Source organism: Frieseomelitta varia, unplaced genomic scaffold (assembly GCF_011392965.1).
Source record: "Frieseomelitta varia isolate USP_RPSP 00005682 unplaced genomic scaffold, Fvar_1.2 scaffold_68, whole genome shotgun sequence".
Taxonomy (NCBI): domain Eukaryota; kingdom Metazoa; phylum Arthropoda; class Insecta; order Hymenoptera; family Apidae; genus Frieseomelitta; species Frieseomelitta varia.
The window spans coordinates 72646-89627 of NW_025110456.1; positions in this window are offsets into that span (position 1 = coordinate 72646).

Below are 16982 nucleotides of genomic sequence, written 5' to 3' on the forward strand. Positions count from 1 at the left end.
TCTGTACTAAGTATTAAGACGCTAACAATAATATTATAAATATATACGTGCAATTTTTGTAGACTTATTTGTTAAATTAAGAAATATCTCTGTAGTATTATTATATTCAAATAAAGTTAACTACATTCTGCTATTAAATGTAATTGTAGGATTTTATATCTGCGTTTGGCACGACATTGAAAATGAATCGATTCATGCAAATATTCGAACTACGTACATGACGAAGTAAAAAAACAGGATGCGACATTATTTTTTTCGTATTTCTATTTTTAACAAGATTGAATCAAATTATACGTTATGTGTACCTACTTGTCTGTACAATAAATCTCATCGTGATCAGGAATTCGTGACATTCACGTAATTTCATTTCAAATTATTATGTTACGTTATAAATTGTGCGATGGTGAGCATACGTGCATGCAATACATTCAGTTATAAATAACCTAATTTTTCTTCTTTTTTTGAAATTTTACCTGCTGATCCTTTATCTGTACGATTCTCTACAAAAGAATAAAATTACGCTAAGTTTCCGCGAGTTTCCTTTATATCGTCCGACAAAATTGAAATTTCCATGATAAAACGATTTTTATTCTTTACGTAGTTGCAACAATCTTGACAGTATAGATCAAGGTTACTTTTTACCATCAGACGAATACGAACGACACGCAGTTGCTCAAAACGAGACGTTACAATTTCTTTACACAGTTGCAATTTCGACAGTTTAGATCAAGATTTACTTTTTATTTTTAGACGAACACTATTGCATAAAAATTCTACTGTACATATCAATGAACACGTCCTGCGATGAATCAATTCTTGATTTATTTTTAATCTAAAAATTGGAAATACCCCTTGCCCATATGACACTTGCCAGTGAATATGTCAAAGATCAAAGAAATAAGAGCAAAGTGGGCAATCGATGAAACCTTGAAAACCACAGCGCGACCTCGCATCTCGCATCTAACACGCGCAAATCGCGTTCTTGTTACCCTATTGAAAAAATTTCCTCAATTGTTTCCGTAATCTCCGAGTATTAAATATCCAAGAAAAAAAAAAAAAAAAAAGAAAAAATACAAAAGGATTCAACCTCTGAAAACGCGGCGAAGTTTCACTTCCGGCAGGTCAGCGTGGCCACTCACAAACGCGCGGAAACTGCGATCTCGCGTTTTACCGGCCAGCCACGGCGTTCGTTAATTGAATCTTCTGGGTCGAGCGATATCCCGCGGGACGAATCAGACGACTCCCTCCCGTGGGCGTTCGCAGGTTAGAGCGACGCGTGAATACCGCGGCTCTTCTGGCCAGCGCGAAACATCGGCCATTAATAACACCGTGTAACGAGTATAGTTTAAAGCGCGGTTACCAGCGCATGTCTTCCTCCTACCAACTTATGCTCTCGTGGGCTTAAACATCTGCATCCCGATGTCGTGATATCACGCCGGCTCTGCTTCGGCTACGAATGTGCATATACAGGGTGTCCACTGGCAGAGATCCGTTCAATTCGACTGTAATCGAAGCTCGTTTCAATAAATATTCTACGATGCCTGCACTTGTCACTGTCTTACTCACCGTAACGGTGTGACTTTTTTAATTTTAATTCTTGCGTGTAAAGGTGTATATACAGAGGGTGTTCATTGGTAGAGATTTACCATTATTGACTGTCAGTCAAATTTTTTAATTCGAATTCTGATTCGCATTTAAATTTCACGTTTTAGTGAATGAAATATTTAATTGTACTCATTTTCCCCAGTGTGACTCTAATTATCACATTAATTTATCGAAAACGATTGAAATATTGTACAGAATGTCATCACTGTGTACAGAGTATCTCGGACTTTACATACACACATATTTTTTTCAGTATATACAGATGAAAATTAGACTGAAGTCCAGTTTGTAAGACGAGGAATATTCGAAATTTTTGTTGAGCATCTGTCGACTTCTTGTTGACGTGACGTTTTCGTTTTATTTTTACCCGCAGAACTACACTGGCAAAATTTCAATTAAATTTGAATTAATGGATTTAAGCGACTCTCCGTCGATTTATTTATTCGTAAGTATGTTATAATTTTCATCCGAACACCATTGCGAGTTGCACTTCGACCAAACACCCTGTACGTACGTATGTCTGCCTACGTAATGTAGGTGGGTCGGCGGGTAGGTCGTTTTTGTATTAAGTGTGTTCGCGATTTAGACTCGATGAATGCACCGTTCTTGTGCCCCAGCCACGAAGCGGACAGATTCCCTTTTCCTTTAAGAATTTCATCGCCCTCGAACACCTCTCTTCCTTTCTCTTCGAGTATCTCGTGATCGCCTCAAGCCGAGAATGCGTTCAAACAATGTCGAAACACAGTTGCCCACGAAGACTCGTAGCAATTTTTTATAAACACATTATGTATGTAACACTTTGAAGTTTGAAAGAAATTTAAAACTGTATATGGAAATCCCCAGATATTTGATACAAGTAATATCTTGTAGAATATATTTATATATAAAGAACATATTTATTTATATATAAAGTGTGATAATTTATATATATTTATATATAAATACATAAAATTAATAAATATATTAATATAAAATTAAAAAATATATTAATAAATTTATATATAAATTATATATTTATATATAAAGTGTGATAATTTATTAATATAGTAAAGTGCAAATTCGAATTACAATATTATTTCGTTATGCTTGTCAACACTTATTGTATGGTTAAATGATTGAACAATTGGTTATTAATATTTTTCCGTAATATCTAATCACGTACTATAACGATCAATATATATCAATACCAAAATACTATTTATTAATTTTTAATTAACGTCCAAAGCATGATATTTCATACGTGACGTATAATTTTGTCGTCCACTAAAATTTCCATTAACTTTAATTACGTACAATCGCGAATAATTTGCTCGTATCATAATTTAATATCGTAATTACACCTAGAGATCTCATATAATACTGTTTAACACTCAATGAAATTCTTCCGTATGCAGCTACACTTGAAGTGTACTACTACCTGAAGTCTACTCTCGAAGAACATGTTCGTTTCACCGTGTAAAGAACGGCATCAAGCTAAGTATAGTATAATTTATTTATACCGGTGAAAACTGTTCCTTCTTGAGCAATAAAAATTGAACGAAAAAAGGAAGGAAAAAGTGAATTGACGTTTTAGACAAATCGTCGCTTATACTGTTTAAAAAATTATATGTTTACGCACCGTTCAATTATGACTTATTACTGATACGTTACGGCTGCTCGAAATAAAATAACAACGAACGAGCTAACTCCTCTATAATTACCGAACATTTCGATGTGTGTTCCACGAACGAATAATTACGCATAAAATAATAACCAATTCATGAGCAAACGAATCATTAGACCGTGTACTATGTTCAGAAAACATGATGTAATTCCCGGTATAATATGCGGAAGAAAAGTCTGTTTGATCTTTTTCTTCCTTTCAATAGAAAAACGACAAAATTATTATTATGACTTTGTGATCGTTAAATCGTAACGTACAGGTTAATTGAAGGAATATGCAAAATTATATTAAATAAAATACTCCCTATCTTTAGAAGAGTTTAGAATTAGATACAAAAATTTTCAGTCAGATACTTGCTATTTAAAACCTCACCAATTTAGATTCTATAAATTAATAAAATTACTTCACGTACTTGAAATCTTTTCACTAATCATGACACATGAATTTTCATTGGTTGCTTAATACCTAAAATATTACCTTAGTAATTAGTATTAGTACTATACCTTAATACCTAAAATATTGCCTTAGTAATTAGTAATTAGTATTATACCTTAATACCTAACCATCATCAAAATTTTGATATTCTAAATCAACATCTATAGATATCAATTTGACCGCTGTATCTATCTCGTCCTAATCCCAATATCCAAACAAACAAAATTACTCGATAAACCAAAATACAGTTACAAAGGACTGTATAATCATTTCTCATCAACAGACCTTGAAACACTGCGGTCAATGTTTGATACATGCACGCAGTCTTATCGATCCAAAAAGAGAAAGAAAAAAAAAAAAAGAAAACCGGTAAAGGCGACGATCGTCGTAAACAGGCTGGCAACAGGCTGGCATCGTGATCCCTTCTCGTAACTTCTGCGAACTTCGACGAACAGTTTCTAATCCCGTCCACCGTGGATAAAATTCGCGAGAGAGGGTCCTCGTGTAATTTCCATCATGGCGGTTCGGTCAATGCCTTCGGCATCGTGGGGCTTAATCCTCGCGGCACGACAAATCTCGCGGCGGTGGTAGCTAGGCGGTGGACGTAGGCCGCAATAAAATTAGGCTACCGCGCGGCGGGTTATAATGCATCGCGATGCATGCTACGGAGATTTCTCACCCCCCTGCGAATTATCGCCGGTAATTCGCGGCTACGGGCAACGCATTACTCATTCTCGCGGGGGGTTGACTTATATTCATCCACGTAATCCCTGCCGGATGATCAAAGATCCCCGGCCAGCGCGCCACCATGGTGGTAGCCCAGCAGCAACGAAAGAATCGTCCACGACGAGACATGATACAACACGATCGGTATAATATCGAAGTTTTTTTCCCCTCTTTTTGAGTGAGAAAGAGTGAAATTAAAAAAGAAAATTTTTACGTTCTATTTCGAATATTTTCCACGAACAGGTACTTCTGTTTATTGTATGCATCGTGCATACATTTCTGCAACAATTCCAATTTTGCATAAACATACAAAATCTCAAAATTGATACAATGGGCAATAGTGTACACACATGTTCGTGTTCAAAACCGTGTTTTATATGTTGGAATTTATTAATCTGTTGCAGTGGAATATTAGTTCTTTAATAGTCGTCTCAATTAATTTTCTGATTTTATAGACACTTGTTTATTGTTCACTGGCTTCATTCTTTCTAGAACTTTCTTCGCTGTACATACCGTGTAATATGTACAAAGTAAATCCTTTCACACCAACATACATGTACAACTCTCACACTTTTTACTTCGACATGCTTAACATGTACATACGCGTATAGATTGGCAATTATATTCTAACATTACAGAACTGTCAACAAATCTTTCTTTCTCAATAAAAAAAAAAAAAAAAAACAAGCTTAATTCCTCTGTCTTCCAAGCATTAATCAAGTATTATGAATCCTGCACGAAATATTTTATGCACTGGTCTAATACGTAAGAGCTGAAACATAGGAGAGCGTAGCTAGGAATAGTAGCCGAGGAGAGTAGAAGTAAGAAACCGGGTGGAAAGGTGAAGGAGAGAAGTTGCCGATCGGCCGGCAGAGGGATCCGCGAGGCAGTAAGCAGTAATAAAGCAACAAGACAATGACGGTGATTTACGCGGTCCTACGGCAAATGGGCTTACCTAGATTTTTGCGCGCGTAGCACGCGTCGGCGAGGCCGAGGGAAAAGAGGAGAGAACGATTTATTAATCTCCTGTGCGACATGTACGCAGATGCGATGAGACCAGATGCTGCGGATTATTTATTTAGTTTATAACGCCCGAGACCTACCGCTACGAATGGCTTCGAGGCTATGAAAATTTCTCTTGCGTTGTTATATTATACAGGGTGTCACCGGCGCAGCTGACTCTGCCATCGCGTGTTCCTCTTTGCAAGAATTGAGAGAGAGAGAGAGAGAGAGAGAGAGACAGCCGATCGATTTTGAAATTTTTCCTACTCCTTTATCTCATTTACAACCTCTCAGCTTGCAATGAGAATTTTAGTTGAACGATTGTTGCAGGTACAATCGAAGAGTTGAAATGATGAAATGCTATGTATATAAAAAGATTTCGAGACTTCGAAATTATTGTGAATTTTTCAAGTACGAACAATGACAATTCCGTTTTCATCACGTTCTAAGAAATATTAACTCTGCTGCGTATTTTTCAAGCATTTTTAATTTAAAAAATATCTTCAATTTAAGCGAAAGCTATGAGACAAATTTGACCGGTATGTACGACTCTTTGTTTCTATTTTTTTCTTTTTATCTGCTGAAATCAAAGTATGATCTTGATAACTTTTTTCTCTCGATAAATTTTTAATTTCGAATTTTAATATTGTAAAATTTGACGAACATTCAGCATCTAATTTTATTAAGCAAAAAAAAAAAAACAAAGAGAATTGGCCAGACGATCGTTCTTAAGGGGAAAGTAAGTAGAATAAGACTACTTATCAAAGTGACCACCTATTATACTTCGCTATAACCGCAAGAGATTGATCCGTCGCTGTGCTACCATTTCTTACTAAAATTACTTACAAACAATTTGAATGTTTCAAAATTCGCATTTAAACATCGCTGCATGTTTTCAAATATACATATAATTTGTAGATCCTAGCACTGATCAATAACAAACATACAAGAAAAAGAAGAAAAGACTAAAATAATTATGATGTATTCGAATAAAATTTGCGAGAATTACGTTTTGATTACGGCACGCTATATCAAAAATCATTAAAAAGACATTATCCGACAATCTGTTTTTTTGTTCTCTTCAGTTTAATTACTTTAATTATATACTCATTACGTGCCATGTTCGTCCATATATAGTAATTACAATATTCAGCATCTTAGCCCGCGATACTATCAAACGTAATTAAATAACATTGTAATTCAATTGTTTTGCAGGAGGAAAGTATTCCAGAATACAGAAGAATTCAAATAAAATATTAAATTTCAACTAGTATTTAGTTTCCATATCTTGAATTATTTTGTTTATAATAATTATATTATGAAATTGTACGAACATTCGTAATCTATCTATTACCAAAGTCATCGTGCATTTTCAGCCTATTAACATCTATTCTTTATAACGTTCTTTATATCGACGACAAAATTCTCAAAAGTACGTATATACTTTTCGTGTTTTCTTTTTTTTTTTTTAATTTCGCCTGGTGATTTTCACGAGTTTACAGGCGTTGACAGTTTATATCGTGCATAATAAAGAAACGTACTCAAAAACTAAAACAAATTACATATAGCTTGTAAAGGTTGTACACGGTACTATTTGCAATAGCAGAAATCGATAACAACTGATCTTCCTAAAACCTAGCTTGCGAAAAATCGTTTCTAAAAGGAAAGAAAGTATCTGCCCAATGTCCACAACCTATTCCAGCCCGATCTTTGCATTTTTCATCGTCCGATCGATACGTATCTTTTCATCTTCGTTCGCGTTCGAGTTCACATTGGACCGTTGGTTCGTGTCGCGGAATAACGGATCGTTACGAATCCCCGATGCACCGGAGAGTGCACCAGTGCTCGTCTCTGCATCCCGCATAGCAATGAATCTCGCTCCTATCCGTATGCACTTCCCTCTTTTTTTTCTTTCTCTCTCTTTTCTCCGTGCTCCGACGTTGTTGTTGTTGTTGTTGTTGTTGTTGTTGTTGCATCAACTTGTTGTCGTCTTTCGATCGTGGACGCGTTCTGACGGTTCACCCTTGTGCGCACACCGTAAAATTCAGTGCATCCAGTGCCGGTGGACAAACGAAGGAAACACAGCATCGACACGGTCCCCGGTATACACCGTTAACCCAACCCAAGCCAACATTCCTCTCTCTCTTTCTCACTCTATAACTTGCAACGAGGGAGAGCAAGAGAGGAAGGTCGCGAACGATATCTACGACATGCCGATTCCGCATGAACGGGCAGAAAATACGATGCTGTATCGTTCCCCTCGGCCAACCCTTCCACACGACCACCTCCCAACCCGTGGCCCCTTCTCAAGTTCGAGCATATTTATTATCCAGGAAACAAAATGGCAAGTGCACGGTAGAGGCTCATTTGCAACATCTACCTAAATCTACAGCGTGTGTTGTTGTCCCTGTGTGCTTGCAGTGGAGCAAAACCTGCCAATTCCACCTAATGGACACTCTCTCTTTGGCAAATATTTATCTCTGGTTCGAGCGATTTCCTGCCGCGACACCATTGGCGCACGATCGTCGGTGGTCGATCTCGATTTTTGATTCTTCAAACGTTGACAAACGTACGCGCATGTTGGCTGTTCAAACGTGTTCGGAGGAGTCCTCGGTGATCACACCGAGTGGAAATGTTTAAATAACAAATTTAAATACGAATAATTAGATATAATTAATTAAATGTGAATAAATTTGGAAACGACGCGTTGGAATGATAATGTTCGATACAATCTGATGTTAATACTCTTGTTTTTTACGGATGAAAACGTAGAATTGCGAATAAAATTGTAATAGGTATTAATGGATTTATATTAATTTAATAGACGTTTTAACTTAAAGGAAACAATAATCTCAGAGTTTTCAATAAGTTTTTGTTTCTACGACAGAATTCTTTGAAATTCAATGAAGAATGTTATGACAACCGAGCAATTATAATTTACTATATTTAATACTTATATATAATTTACTATAATTTACTATGAATTGTATGACAACCGAGCAATTATAATTTACTATATTTAATGCTTATATATAATTTACTATAATTTACTATATAAGAATATCACCAAATTTAATGAATTTGAATCTAATTAAGTAGATACATTTTGTAGCCACTCTGTATGAAATACTTCCGTGCAACTCGCGCAATTAATCGCATGAAAAACTAACCAATTTACATGGTAATTAAAGTTTGCTCAACTTAAATGCTCGACACGTATATGACTCAAATTACGCAGCTAACGTTAAAAAACAAAAATCTTGACTGTAAACGACAGTAATTATACCAACATTTCTATGCAATTTGCCGTTGTGTAATTATACCGGCATGTTTTTCGAGACCATACTTAATAAGCGTAATCGCGAAAGTTTTGTGCAACGTGTGCAACATCAGAAGAATCATATTTCGTCAATTTTGGCGAAACGGTGGGAACGTAGTAGCTCTGTTCTTTCTTTTTTCGAGAAAGTTCGCGCGCAATTAAACAAAGTCTACTTTTAGAAAACACTCGATCAAATTTCAGTATTTTCAATATTTATACACAGTACACTCTACTTGCAAATAAAGTAGAAACACTTGAAAATGAGAAAAATATTTTTAGTCTTATTTAAGAACAATTAGAACTGGCACTTGAACAATATTTGTTCTACAAATGCAACAATTCTTTTTCAAGTGAATTTCTTTCATTTGAATTAACGACAAATCCCAAAAGCGACAGAAACGAATCAAATTTCTAGAAACGGTCTAAAATTAGACAAACGTTCGTTCCTTCCGAAGGATCTGACGTTCGACTCGATCACTGTGCTTTCTACGAGTACTCTTGTATTTTTCACTGCTTTCCACGAGGGCTCCTCGATTCGCCGCGAGGACAAAAATGCCGGTGCAATGCTCCCCGTTGAACGTCTCAACCGGTTGCCGGCTCGGAAAAGCCAAGGAATAATAGGCGCTCAAGTGTACCGCACGATTATTGCCTCACCTGTCACATTCTGATACTCTTTCCACTACTAGGCGTGTCATACTCGCCGTAATATCTTTCGTTCTATACTCTTTGCTACTGAGATACGTGCACATTTTCTTTTTCTTTTTTTTTTTTTTAGCGGATGATGTACAACACACTATGCAGATTACACAGCATCATTTCCCCTGTTCAGATTTATTAAGTTCACTTGGGGCAAAAGAAAAAAACAATCGGCCTTTATAATTGGACGACGCATTCTGTGTGTATTTCTTGCTTTCCTTACTCGCGCGCGAGGAGGAGAATATTGTCGAGTTCCCGTAATGGGATATTGTTTTCCTTTTGGTAACGTATTAGCTGAATCCTTCATTATCGATCGGACACTCGCGACTCTCTTGTTTCATTGGCAATTTCCTATTTTTTACGGACACGCGTTAGCATCCTGTCAAACGCGTCTCGATTTTTACGGCGCGCGAAGATTTCAATAAACGAAGAACTGGACGAAAACGTGTACTTGAAGAGTGCTCCCACAGCAGCTCGTCGAGAGTAACGAGCATTAATTCGATGTGTAATTTCAACAAAATTTAGAACATAATATAGTACCATCAAATATAATGAATCTACGTGTACTGGATTTATTCTTAATAAAACTCTGTCTGGTTTTTGTTCGTGTCTATCCTAGTCCGAGATTAGCTAAATTCGAGTATATTTTATGGCAAATTTTCAAATTCAATTTTCTCCAGAAAACAGAGTCTTGAACGAAAGACTTTGTTATTTATTTTTCCAAGTAGAATTAGTCACAATGCTGTTTGAATACTGAGATATCCGCACTAAGTAGACGGTAGTCTCATCTAATTCCAAATTAATTGTATTACATATTCATGTCGTTATTTAAAAATTTATATATTTCCAATGCTGCGAAGAAAAGTAAACTTTTATTTATCAATTGAACGCAAACTGAAAATTGAAGGGGTTGAACAGAGGTTGAAAAAAATCGCCAAGCAATCTAGTAACAAGATCGAGCTAGTTTCAACTAACACGGGGGCAAGAAACACGAAAAGATCTCAAAATTGACCCGCAGAACTGCCACGACAGACGTAGGATAGGGAGCGTGGTGTCGAACACAAGGAAGAGAGACGCGTTCCACGACCCTCGTCCACGAGATAGTTTGAAGACGGCGCGTGTACGCAGCCAAGGGGATCCCGTAACAGAATCATAAACACGGGCGCAACGAGGCCAGGCACCGGAGAGTTCCATGTGGGTGCGCCTTTCACATATGGTAAGGACGTCTTCGGCGAGTCTTCGTGGTGCTGCTCCACGTACTATATGTACATACGTGCAACGAGAGAACCGCCGCCACGTCGTGACGGAGAAAATGAAGCTGGATTGGCAGGGATTCGGGATGGCGTGCGAAGGAGGAACGAGAGACAGAGGATCGGACGAGGAGAAACAGAGCCGTCAGAGAGATCGGCGTCGTAGAACGACCGGACGAGTGGCGAACACCGAGAGAAAGAGAAAGAGATAGATAGATAGATAGAGAGAGAGAGAGAGAGAGAGAGAGAGAGAGAGAGAGAGAGAGAGAACAGAAGGGAGAGAGTGATCCCAGCCGATAGTGGTAGCATTAGTAGTAGTCGTTGTAGCTGTAGCATGATCCGGCTAGTAGTGGTAACAGCGGCAACTAGCTGTTGTAGTGGTGAGGTAGTAGGGTGTACCTTACTCCGGTGAGCGGAGGCCACTGTCAGTTCTCCCGAGACCAAGAGGCTCGAGCCATCGCGAGATCTCCCTCTGACGACGATCACCAATCCACGACGATCCACACGCGGCAACGACCCCCAACGTCAGCCCGTCATCTGCCTCTTGGACGTCGTTCGCACGACGACGATCCTAGGTAGTATTTCGCCACGAATTTCGCGTTCGAGAGAACCGAGCACGCTCTGGCACCAACCCCTCAGCCTGAAATCTTCCCTCTGTCTGGTTGGCACACCAGGTTCCCTTCTCGCCACACACAGGACATCTTCTCTCTTCACCTTAGTCCTTCTTCCTCCCCATCCTTCGTCCTATTCACCATCCCTTTCACGGCCTGGTCTGTGACCTCCTCTCGCGGGGAGGATATCTCCCGCGGTGTTTCGAAATCCTCGCGGACCGGATTGTTTATGAGATCGATGCCTCATGCGGAGGCGTGTTGCGTGACGTGTGCTCGGTGACCGGCGTGGTGTGCTGGCCTTGTCGATTCGAGACCGCACCCGGAACCTTCTGTGCGTGCATTGACTGTTGTTCGTTGTCGTTGACGGACGATTTACATCGATCGATTTATTCGAGAGAATTTTCGGAAGAATTTCCCTCGAAGGAGGAAGCAAGTTCGTCGAACCACGTGCACTACAGGCAAAGTGTCACAGGCTGTCTGGTCGTGTCGTATTCGACACGAAAGCGGAAACGGGAACGGAACGGATAAGTTGCTCCGTGGGCTAGTTGTGAAGTGGTGGGAAGATCGACGTTCGCCCTGGTCTGCTCGTCGACACTGCATCCGGGCAACAAGGTATGGGTTAACGCCGTTGATTTTTTGGTTGAACATAAACGGTTAAACGCTGGCTGGTTTCTGTCGATGATTTACGACAAATTTCGCTTTCTCCTCGTTTTATCCTCGTGTGATAGATCGTTCGAAAGCGAAAGTTAAGCGATAGTCTAACAATCTGTCCGTGGGATGCTCTTTTTTCATGATTTGCTGTTTTAGGAAATGAAATTTACTACGTTCCCGTCTGTTAGTTGATACTCCAATTACCTGTTATCTTCTTTTATATGGATTTAATTAACGTTGGCGAGTAAATATTGCTATGTTACTGCTCTTATCATAAGCCATTGTTTTCTCGTTACGTAATAATGCAATTATTATGATCGAAAGCGAAAGTTGATACCAGTTACAAACCTTGGCGCAAGGTTCTTATTCCCAATATGAAACTCTACCTCTGTTCTCTCTGTGCGCACGTATAGCAAATGTTGTAACATTTTGGTATAAAAAGAATTTCATTGGATATATGTATTCCTCCAATACAACCATTGGAAAATCATTGACCGTGGCAGATATTTTTTGCACACAATTTCTCTATTGCACCAACGCGAAACTTTATCCGTTGATCTTCGATTTTCGATTTCACTTTCGTTTCGGTATAAAGAAGACTTATAACTGCAATTGTCTGGAATTGAGAAATCTAAAACTAACGACTTTTCCATAATTTGAATATTTTTAAATTATAAAAGCTTAATATTTTGTAAATTTTCGCCCACTGACACGAAATTCCTATCTCGAACGTAAAATCTCGTTTCTTCGACAATAATAAACTGAACAAATCGCATTTCGCAGAATTTCATTCGAAGAATTTAGAAAGAATCTGCATTCTCGAGTGTAGTCTTGGAGGAATTCCTTCATCTTGCAGTCATGTTTATTCGAAACTGAAAGCGAAAGTTAACGTACAACCTCTTCCTTGTTTGAACGCAAGCGGCACGAGAGCGTTCATCGCGTCGATTAAAAGGAAACGCATTGCAAACGAGGAAAGGCATCGCAACTCGCAGATATACTGACGTTCAAAAGTCTTGAGAACCACTCGCTTGGCTATATAAAACAATATTTTATCGTAAAAATGAACCAAATTATTAATTGTTGTTGTTTTCAAATAAACTTGTCTTTCAAATAAACTATCATTTTATTTAGAAGTATTATTAATCCTTCTTATCAATTATCTTTCAATTCGAATGAAAGATATTGTTAATTATTTTGTCAATCAAAAACACGTTTGCAGAATAACATGATTCTTCTCTATCGGCCAAATTATAGAAATAAATGAATAAAATGTTTCTTAAAATAATTAGCCGAGAAGTATTTAAAAAATGAGTAAGTATCGTATTTTTTAAACTGTGTCACTCGCAAATATACAATATACGAGCCATTCAGAGGTGATACTGATCAATCCCATAAATTGAAAAGCACGGAAAAATAATGATGTTATAAATATCGTTTCTTAAAATCATACTTGGTAATTTTCGTTCGCTGAATGAACTTGTAGAATCATTCGTTTCTTAAAAGTTGAATACTAATATTAGAGAATTAATGATACGTATTAAATTACTCTACACGTAAAATCGTCACAATCGTGATAAATAAATAAATACATAAATACATAAATAAATTTCTATAATTACGTTTCTGTCTAAACAAAAATCGATATTAATTTTGGCAAAAATACCATTATCTTTTAAGCAATTGACAAAATCTGAAATCCGTCGTATTGACGAGTTCCGATATTAATCGTGTGTCTACACGGCGCGATTAAAAAACGAATGAACAATTCTAGTTAAACTTCTAAGAGGCTCGTTATATACAATGGGCCAAAAATGGGCCAAAAATCACTTCTTACTAAAAAAAAAAAAATAAATCTTATTTTTATTGCATATTTAAAAAAAAGTTCTTTTTCTACAGATTAAAGTGCACAAATTAAATATAAATTGATTTAATTTAAAAATTCAATTGAATTTAATTGAGAATTGATAAAACTAGTCTTTCCTTATATTTTGATGTTTCGTTAAAAAAGATAGGGAAGAAACTTTTGACACACCCGTGTATTATTATATACGTTATATACTTCCGAAAGTGACAGTGTACATCTACGCGCAATATCACGAGTCTCTCGCACGCGCCGCGATTCTGTTCTGTTAATTGCAAAAAGGATAGGTTAATAATATGGAGAGATACGAGCTCCGCGCAGTATCCGTGGAATGACGAAGCACCACCTGACATTAAAGGTTTTACTCTCTCTTTCCGGCGCTCGCGGATCGCTTGGGCAGCGATCGCGCGTGACGTGGCGGCTTGTGTGGGTGTGGGTCGCCCGGTGGAGAACGGCGATTTGTCAGTCAATTTCTTATCGGATTAGTGGCATTTAACGTATGATTACGCGTACACCCTCTCTCTGGGCACAGGTGCAAGCGTTCCTAATCTTCCTCCTCGTTCAACGCGCTGCCCTTTGCCACATGCCATTCCTAATAGCAAACGCGATCCCTCCCTACGTGGCCAACCGCGTATTAGCATAGCGATCCTGTCTCTCGCCGTGACAGCACTTCCTTTCTTTCTCTCTCTCTCTCTCTCTCTCTCTTTTTCTCTGATAACATATTCAGCCTTTTTTCCTCGAGATCGAACCCCAGATTGCGGATTATGAATTCGGTCTCCATCTGACGCGCAACGCGTGAATTTCGATGCGAATCACGAAGCACTCGGATAGATGGAAATTATTTTTATTACTTTATATAGTAAATATAATAAAATTTATTATATGATAAATATAGGCCGAATATCGATGATTTGATATTCGAGAGATGGGGAAAGATCTTTGAACCGCCGATGAAGAATTAAAGAATTTGCAGAGTTAACGCAGAGAAAGTTACTTGGAACGTTACATGAACTTTAATAACTTTGCATTGAAAATTATGTTCAACTGTAATTGTCAGACTTAATTGTTAAAGTTAATTGTCACAAACAAATTATTCGAAATATTATAAACAATTAGAATATTCTAATAAATTATCAGAATATCAAAATAATTAGAATATTCAATCTTATTGAAATTATTCCAATTCATTTAAGTGTATGATCGATGTATAGATTCGAGTGGTAAATTTTTTTGCGTATCTTTGCGTTGGGGAAAATTTCGTTCGGATGATAGACAAAGAATGAAAGTAATAAAGTATTATATTGAATAAATATCCGATCGCACAAGTATTTATTTGAATAAAAATGTTATTCAAACAAAAGTTGATTCGAACGAGGACAATGTATTCGTATTACGTATTCAGATAAAAATTTATTCAAATATAAAAATATCTTTACTATATTTATCCAATTACATTGCATCATAGCCAATTGTATTCAATTTCAATTTGGCCAATTCGAAGTATATAAAATTCAAACTATATTCCGAATACGTTGTCTCAAATAAAATAAAAAATCTTGCTCTTTCGCGTAAAACCACAATTACAAACACAGCCCACATACCGATAAATCCTAAGCCACAATTTGTCACTCCATCCACAATAAAATCCTATAAATCCGCCCTCCCCCCCCCCCTTTTGATCCTCAAATTCACTGGCGTTACACTCACCAATTAATCTCGCTGGCCTGTCAAGAGATGATAAAGGGAAAGCTCGCCTCTTAATTCGCCCCATCGTACAGACGTGAATTGTGAATTACGTTTTAGGCGGTGGATTCACCGTTCACGTGTCGATCTTCCGGCCGAGATTCTCGCGACCACTGTCTGCAGTGCCGAGATGAGTGACAAGAATTTACAGGGCTGACCTTCGGCGGCGATGCTGCATTGTAACACGTACATCGTTTAGCTGAGTGAACCAGCTCTACTGGTTCCACAGAGGAAATCGAGGGCCGAGGAAAACCTCGTAGCCGACCGTTCTAATCGCATTTCCTCGACCGCGACGCCTCTTGTCTTGCGATCGGGCCACATTCCGTCGATCGTCGTCACGAGCTGCTGCGCTTCTTTCCGATCGAGATCGAGATCGAGAACGATGCGACGCAGTATGAAGTACGTTTACAACAGAGTATGAAGTTTACAGGTTGATTTCAGATGTACGCGAGTATAATTCGCGTGTGGCAAATGAGTCCGGATCTTGAGCCGGGTAATTTTTGATGCAGGAGTATTCGTACATTTCTATTTCACGAATGCCTGTCTATTTCACTTGCTCGCGTGCACTATTTGTTCTTAAACGCATCAAGTAATGAATTTACACACTGAAATAAATAGAAAAACATCGTATTTAGTTTAGTCGAGTATCAACGGAAGATCGAAGTATCAATTTTGTCCGACAGGTCACCTAAGTAATTTTAAATCTTTCACATTCTGCAAATATACACGTCTGTAGTTTAATAATCACTTGTTCATATTCTGACGGATATGCGTCTACGAACGAATATCTGTTTGCACGCAGCAAACGGGAAATAACGTCTACTAAAGACCTAAACTTTTGTTTCACCATAAAATTCACTCCTACATCCCATATCAATTTACGGGAAACGCGAGGAATTGACATTACACACGCGTTATCTAATCGAGCGAGCTTTAACGAAGAATATCCGTCAGCGTTGCGTCACTACATGTATTAGCAGCTGTGGATTCTAAGCAGATCTGCTACAGGATGGCAGCGATAGGCCCGCTTCTAACTCGTTTTCCACACAGATGGCTGATTATTAGAGGCCTAGGCGAGGGCTAATCTCCCATCTCGGCGCGAGTGTGGCTCCGCCGAATGGCGTGAGCATCGCGATCTCTGAAAATCGCGTCGTCAAGCGAAGCGGTTTCCAGGAAAAGGGCGAATTCCACCGTGCAACGCGAACCTGTTCCTCTCGAAAACGACCTTCCTACGCTGAACAATGGGTGTAGGCATCGGGCGTGGGTGATCGACGAAGGATACCACAACGCCAGATCTGACCTTATACGATCCGCCATGCTGATGTGGCTCGATTGCTCTCCAGGAGGCGGAATCTCTCGGACGGTGTCTCGTTATTTTCGATCTATTTTAGTACGTTACAATATTTTTTTTTTTTTTTTT